This window comes from Rattus rattus, chromosome 5, assembly GCF_011064425.1.
Source record: "Rattus rattus isolate New Zealand chromosome 5, Rrattus_CSIRO_v1, whole genome shotgun sequence".
Lineage (NCBI taxonomy): Eukaryota > Metazoa > Chordata > Mammalia > Rodentia > Muridae > Rattus > Rattus rattus.
This window is the reverse complement of record NC_046158.1, coordinates 17215346-17223734: the sequence shown is the minus strand read 5'-3', so window position 1 is coordinate 17223734 and position 8389 is coordinate 17215346.

Below are 8389 nucleotides of genomic sequence, written 5' to 3'. Positions count from 1 at the left end.
GGTCGTGGCGAACTCCTCTACTCCCTGTGGGGGTGTGTGAGTCTCACCCCTACATGCTGGCCTGAGCCTCATATCATCTGCTTACAATAAAACTTCCTCGCAGGATTGCAGCAGGTCGGGTCTCTGTGTCCCATTAGGTGCAGCGTCCTCCCAGACTTGAGGGGGCTCCCTTGGGGTCCAACAGAAGCAATAAAGAAAACATAAATAAAGGCAATCCTGGAGATATAAAACCTATAAAGAAAATAGGAACTACAGTCACAAACATCACCAACACAGTACAAGAAATGGAAGAGAGAATCTCAGGCATAGAAAATACAATAGAAGAAATTGATACATCAGTCAAAGACATGCCAAATGTAAAAAGTTTCTAACACAAAACATTCAAGAAATTTGGGGCACAATAAAAAGACCAAATCTAAGAATAATAGGAATAGAGGAAGGAGAAGAGTCCCAGTTCAAAAGAAACATCTTCAACAAAATCATAGAAGAAAATTTTGCTAACCTAAAGAAAGAAATGTGCATAATTATACAAAACATGAAACATATTAGTCCAGAAAAGAAAATCCTCCCACCATATTATAATCAAAACACTAAATATACAGAACAAAGAATGAATATTAAAGGTTGCAAGGGAAAATGGCCAAGTATTGTATAAAGGCAGAACTATCAGAATTACATATGATTTCTCAACAGAGAGTCTAAAAGACAAAAAGATCCAGGCAGATGTACTACAGATACCAAGAGAGACAACAGATGTTAGCCCAGACTACTGTACCCAGTAAAATTTTCAATAACTACAGATGGAGAAATCAATATATTCCATGACAAAACCAAAAGAAGATACACACAGACACTAACATCACCAACATCAAAGTAACAGGAACTAACAATCATTGCTTATTAATATCTCTCAAAATTGATGGATTTTATTCACTAATAAAAAGACAGGCTAAAAGAGTGGATATGTAAACTGGATCCATCATTCTTTTCCATACAAGAAACACACCTCAGCAACAAAGATAGACACTACGTCAGAGAAAAAAGCTGAAAAGGGTTTTCCAAACAAAGAGACTCAAGCAACAAACTGGAATAGCCATTCTAACATCTTATAAAATAAGCTTTCAACCAAAATTAATGAAAAGAGATGGAGAAGGACACTTCATACTCATTGAAGGAAAAATTCACCAAAATGATGTCTTAATTCTGACCAATATAGAAGGTCATCCACATTTGTAAAAAGAAACATTACTAAAGCTTAAATAACACATTGAACCCCACACATTAAGAGTGGGACATTCAATACCACCAATGGAACTGTCATTGAAAAAGAACTTAAACAGAGAAATAATAAAACTAATATATGTTATTAATCAAATGAACCTAACAGATATCTACAGAATATTTCACTCAAACACAAAAGAAAAAGCTTTCTCCTCAGTACCTCACACAACCTTTTCCAAAATTAACCATACACTTATCACAAATCAAGCCTCAACAAATACAAGAAGATCGAAATAATACCTTACATATTATCCACTCACCATGGACTAAAGCTGGAATTCAACAATAATAGAATCACATAAATCTTACAAACTCATGGAACCTGAACTCTCTACTCAATGACCACAGGGTCAAAGAAGAAATAAAGAAGAAAATAAAGACTTTCTGGAAATCAATAAAAAGAAGGCCCAACATACCCAAATTTATAGGACACAATGAAAGCAGTTCTAAAAAGAAAGTTCATAGCATTAAGTGCCTTCATTTTAAAAAATTGGAGAGATCTCACACTAGCAACTTAATAGCATACATGAAAGCTCTGGAACAAAAAGAAGCAAATAGACCCAAGAGGAGTAGATGGCAGAAAATAAACTCATGGCTAAAATCCATTGATTACAAGCAAAGAGAACAATGCAAAGAATCAATAAATCAAGGGCTGGTTCTTTGAGAAAATCAACAAGATAGACAAACCCTTAGCCAGATAACCTAAAGACAGAGAAAATGTATCCAAATTAACAAAATCAGAAATGAAAAGGGAGACATAACAACAGACACTGTGGAAATTCAAAAAAATCATTAGGTCTTACTTCAAAAGCCTGTATTCCAGAAAATTAAAAGACCTAAATAAAATGATATGAAAGTTAAATTAAATTAAGATGAGGTAAAACTAATTAAATGAGCATAGGGCCTCTGAGGAAGTGCAAGCAGTCATTAACAGTCTCCCAACCAAGAAAAGCTCAGTGCAGATGACTTTAGTACAGAATTCAACTAGACTTTCAAAGGAGAGATAATACCAATACTCCTCAACCATTCCACCAATTAGAAAGAGAAAAGAACATTGCCAAGCTCATTCTACGAGGCCATAGTCATCCTGATGCTTAAACCATACAAAGACTATGAAATACCCTTACCGAACACTGATGCAAATATATTCAATAAAATAATCTACAAACCAAATTCAAAAATAGAAACATCATCTCGATGATCAAGTAGGTTCATATCAGGGATGGCAATGGTTCGTTATACAAAATTCCCTCAACATAACCACCATAAACAAACTAAAAGAAAAGAACCTCGTGTTCATTTCATCAGATGCTGGAAAAGCTTTTGTCAAAACTCAACACCATTTCATGTTAAAGTCTTAGAGAGATCAAGGATACAAGGAATATACCTAAACACAATAAAGGCAATATAAATAGTCAACTAGAATTGTTTTTAATTTTTATTTATTTTTTTTTACATTGTTCCTCATTCCATACCTCCTCCTGGCCCCCCTGTCTCCACGAGGATATCCTCACTTCCCCACCCCCACCTCATCACCCTGGGCCTCCAAACTCTTGAGGGTTAGATGCATCTTCTCTAACTGAACCCAGACCAGGCAGTGCTCTGCTGTATATGTATTGGGGGCCTCATATCAGCTGGTGTATGCTGTGTGGTTAGTGCTCCAGTGTCTGAGATATCTTGGGGGGTGCAGGTTAATTGAGACTGATGGTCCTTCTATCACCCTTCTCAGCTTTTTCCAGATTTTCCCTCATTCAACCACAGGGGTCAGCAGCTTCTGTCCGTTGGTTGGGTGCAAATATCTGCATCTGACTCAACTGCTTAGCCAACTACAAATTAAATGGAGAGAATCTTGAAGCAATTCTACTAAAAGCATACATGAAAGCTCTAGAACAAAAAAGAAGGGGCAAGACAAAGCTATGCACCCTATCCATACCTCCTCAATATATTACTTCAAGTTCTAGCTGGAGTAGCAATATAACAACTAAAGGAGACCAAGAAGGATACAAACTGGAAAAGAAGTCGAAGTATTTCTATTTGTGGATGATGATAGTCTCTAAAACTCTACCAAAGACCTCCTACATCTGAAAAACACCTTCAGCAAAGTGACTGAATACAAAATTAACTAAAAAAAATCAAGTGATAGCAATGTTGGCTGTAGAGCAAGGGGAACACTCCCCCATTGCAGGTGAGAGTGAAAACTTGTAAACCACTTTGAAAATCAGTTTTGACAGGAGCATATCATGACTGTCCTCTGAGAGGCTTCACCCAGCAGCTGACTGAAACAGATGCAGAGACTCACAGCCAAACAGTAGGTGGAGCTTAGGTATGCTTATGTCAAGATTGGGGGAAGAATTGTGGGCCCTGAAGGGAATAGAAATGCCACAGGAAGACCAATAGAGTCAATCTTTCTGCACCCCTTACGGTCTTTCTCTCGGAGCTGAACTACCAATGAAAGAGAATCGTGGACTGGACCTAGGCCCCTCCATATATGTAGCAGGTGTGAAACTCAGTCTTCAGTGAATCCCTCAACAACTAGAACAGGGGCTATGACTAAAGCTGTTGCCTGTCTGTGTAATATGTTCCCCTAACTGGGCTGCCTTACATGGCCTCAGTTGTAGAGGATTCTCCTAGTCCTGCAGAGATGTGATGGGCCAGGGGAGGGAGATACCCAGAGGTTGGTGATTTTCCACCCTTCAGAAGAGAAGAAGTGGAATGGAAAGAGGGACTGTGTGAGAAGGAGGAACCAGAAGGGAGACAGCAATTGTGATGTAAAGTTTATAAATAAATTAATTACAAAATGAATACATAGATTTTTGCAAATACACTAGTGTCATGTGTTTGTCATATGTAGATTCCATTGTGTACTGCTTCTGTTACAGATTCGTATTCCAATCTTGTACAATTAGTTTCCTCATGTGATACTATAATAATAATCAAGTGTTCTGCTTCCTAATAAAACAATTGTCACTTCTTTTACAGGTAATCTTTGTGAAGTTCATTAGTAAATAGTTTTTTTGGTTATAAAACTACTACTATTTTCACTATGTTCTTAATAGTCCTGCTTTATATAGGAACATTTCCACTGTTGTGATGTTGCAATAAACTTCAGAGTTGTATGAGGAAAAAAGTCTGCTTTGTTGTAACCGGGATATAGATACTGCGGCAGACAAAGTACATTGCCTTTTGCAAATACACCATTGTACAGTGTTTATTTCCTTGTGCATGTGTTTTCCAAAGATGATACTGTGTATTAATTCAGTGCCATTGTGTAATGACACAATGATCAGTGATCTATTTTTTGAAAGTCAGTAAACATTTATATTCCATAACAAGCCTGTGAGTTGCATTTACAAGAAAATATAGTATGTGCTAATAGTGTATCTTTGTGCCATGACAATGTAGCAGTACACAATGTCATCTTTGGATGCACATAGATGTGGTGCAGAAATGTTGTTGTACAAGTACTACTGTGTTTCACTATGTTCTTAACACACATGCTTTACTTAGAAACATGCCTGCTAATGTTATAATAAAATCAACTTCAGACTTGTAAACCTAAAATCATACAAATTGATCTAAATGTAATTTGAAGAAATATATCAGCATTTGTAAATATGCTTTGTACAAAGTTTAGTCACTTCTTTGTGTGCTCTCCAAAGATGAAACTGTGTATTGCTATAGTGCCATAGTACATTAATACACTATTCTCATTGTTATGTCAACTTGATTATATCTAGAATAAACTGCAATCCAGAAATGAAGGGCACACCTGTGATCCGGATGTTAAGGCAGGAAAACAACATTCCTTTAATCCAGATCCTTAGGCTACAAGACACACTGGATTCTGTTCTGGATCTTGCAGAGGGATGACACATGTATTGATACATGTCTTTAATCCAGATTTTGAGGCACACCTTTAATCTGAGCCCTTCCTTACGTTCCAGGTTATACAGAAGAGCAGCTGAGACATCTACCCTCTTGGGACTGAGAAACTACTAAATTATTGGACTTTATTATAACTAACCATTTTTTCATTAGTTGGACTGAATCCTTTAAGTCATTCGATACTAAGCCCCCTCTATAGATGATATATGGATAGATGGAGGAATAGATAGATAGATGATAGATAGATAGATAGATAGATAGATAGATAGATAGATAGATAGACAGATAGATAGGTGATAGACAGATAGATAGTTGATAGATACATACATACATAGATACATAGATACATAGATACATAGATTAGATAGATAGATAGATAGATGATAGATAGATAGATAGATAGATACATAGATAGATAGATAGATAGATAGATAGATAGATATCTTCTATTGCAACAACAAAAACCTGGATACACTGGATCTAATAGAAGAGAAAATAGGAAATAGCCTTGAACACATTGGTACAAGAGACAATTTCCTGAACAGAACACCAATGGCTCAGGCTCTAAGATCAACAATTGATAAATGGGGCTTCTTGAAACTGAAAGTTTCTGTAAGACAAAGGACACTGTCAAAAGGACAAAGTGACATCCAAAAGATTTGTAAAATGTCTTCACCTATCCTACATCTGACAGAGGGTTAATACCTAAAATGTGTAAAGAACTCAAGCAGTTAGACAACAAGGAAATAAAATCCAATTTAAAAGTAGACACAGAAAATGTGGTTCATTTGTACAATGGAATACCATTTAGCTTTATTGTAGGCATCTTGGCATCCTCTCAAAGTGGCCATAATTCATTGCCCCAGGCATCAGTAAAGGGCATCAGAACAGCCTGATGGAACAGGCTAGCTGATAAAGCTAAAAGGGAGGACACTCAAGCTTCCACTACCAACAACCTGGTAGCTTTGCTGCCTCTTGCTCTCCCAGACATCCATGAATATACTGAAGACAAACAATATCAGGTGAAATGGAATGAGTTTACAGAAGAGACGGATGGTTGCCAATGGCTGTGCCATCCTACCTAAGGAGTTTGCTAAGCAAGTCATCCATCAGATTCATCACATTTCACACCTGGTCACAGCAAACCGAAGGCATTGCTGTGAAGGGCAAGGTACAAAATCTTTGACTTCGGACACTTCACTTAGTTGATCAGATAATCTCAGACTGTGCCACCTGCCAGGCTGTAAACTCCTCAGGCCCCAGTTAAGGAGCCACCTGAAGAACCAAAATCAGTGTTTAATAGACAAGGGCTAATTGGAAAATAGATTATACAGAAATAAGACCAGGAACATATGGATATGGGTATTTTCTAGTTTTTATAGTTACCTTTTCATGATGGGTAAAAGCCTACCCTACAAAAAAGGAGACAGCCAACATAGGGGCAAAGAATCTTCTGGAAGACATCATACCCAGGTATGATTTCCCAACCTTGCTTGGGTCTGACAATGGACCAACATTCATCTCTCAATCTCTAACACAGGTTCTGGGGAACAATTGGAAATTACATTGGACATACAGACCCCAGAATTTGGGGCAAGTAGATAGAATGAACTGGACCCTGAAGGCCTGACCAAATTAACCTTTTGACACTGGTGGTATCTGGGTGTCCCCTCCTACCTTGTGCCTTATACAGGGGCTAGGAACACCCCTACTTTAGGGTCCTTTATTAGTCAGGGTTCTCTAGAGTCACAGAACTTATGGGTAGTCTCTATATAATAAGGGAATTTGTTGATGTCTTACAGTCTGTAGTCCAACTCCCCAACAATGGTCAGCAGCAGCTGCAAAATGCAAGTCCAAGGATCTAGCTGGGCTCAGTCCCACAAGTCAGGAGAGAGAGAGAGAGAGAGAGAGAGAGAGAGAGAGAGAGAGAGAGAGAGAGAATATCTTCCTTCCTTCTTCCATGCCTGGATCTGGGACTTGCTTTGTCCAAGATGACCTTGAATTTAGAGATATCCTTACCTTAGTCTCCTGGGATTTTATATATTTACATTTCAACTGTTATCCCCTTTCCTGGTTTCCCATCTATAACCCCCCATTCCATAGCTCCTCCCGCAACTTTTATGAGGGTGCTCCCCCTCCCACCCACCTACTCCCACCTCCCCCACCTGGCATTCCCTACAATGGGGAATTGAGCCTTCACAGGACCAAGGGCCTTTCTTCCTATTGAAGTCAGAAAATGCCATCCTCTGCTAGATATGCAGCTGGAGCCATGGGTCCCTCCATGTGTACTCATTGGTTGGTGGTTTAGGCCCTGGGAGCTCTGGAGGATCTGATTGGTTGATATTATTTTTCCTATGGGGTTGCAAACCCTTTCAGCTCTTTCAGTCCTTTCTCTAACTCCTCCATTGGGGTCCCCATTCTCAGTCCAATGATTAGCTGTGATCATTCACCTCTGTGTTTGTCAAGTTCTGGCAGAGCCTCTCAGGAGACAGTTATAACAGGATCCTGTCAGCAAGCACTTCTGGGCATCCACAATATTGTCTGGATTTAGTGTCTGTATGTGGGATGGATCCCCAAGTAGGGCAGTCTCTGGATGGCCTTTCCTTCAGTCTCTGCACCACACTTTGTCCCCATATTTCTTTAAACAGGATGCATTCTGGGTTAAAAATTTGCAGATGAGTGGATGGCCCTGTCCTCCAATCAAGGGGCTTTGCCTAACCTCTGGATATGGTCTCTACCAGCTCTCCCTCCCCTTTGTTGGGCGTTTCAGCTAATCCCATCACTGTTGGGTCCTGTGAGTCTCTAGATTTCCTGGTATCTGGCACTTGCTGGTTGCTACCCCAAGTTCCCCATCCCCCATTGCTATACACTTCTGTTTAATTTCCTGACCCTCTATATATCATCCCTGTACAGTCCCATACCTGAACCTGCCCTCCCTTTTCCAACTTCCCTCTTCTCTTCTTCCCAAGTCCCTCCCACACTCTACCTCCATGAGTATTATATTCCCCCTTCTAAGAAGGACTAAAGCATCCATACATTGGTCTTCCTTCTTCTTGAGCTTCATGTGGTCTGTGAGATATATAGTGGGTAGTCCGAGCTTTTGCCTAATATCCACTTATCAGTGAGTATAGACCATCTGTGTTCTTTCATGACTAGTTACACACTCAGGGTGATATTTTCTGTTCCATCCATTTGCCTGTAAATTTCATGAAGTCATTGGTTT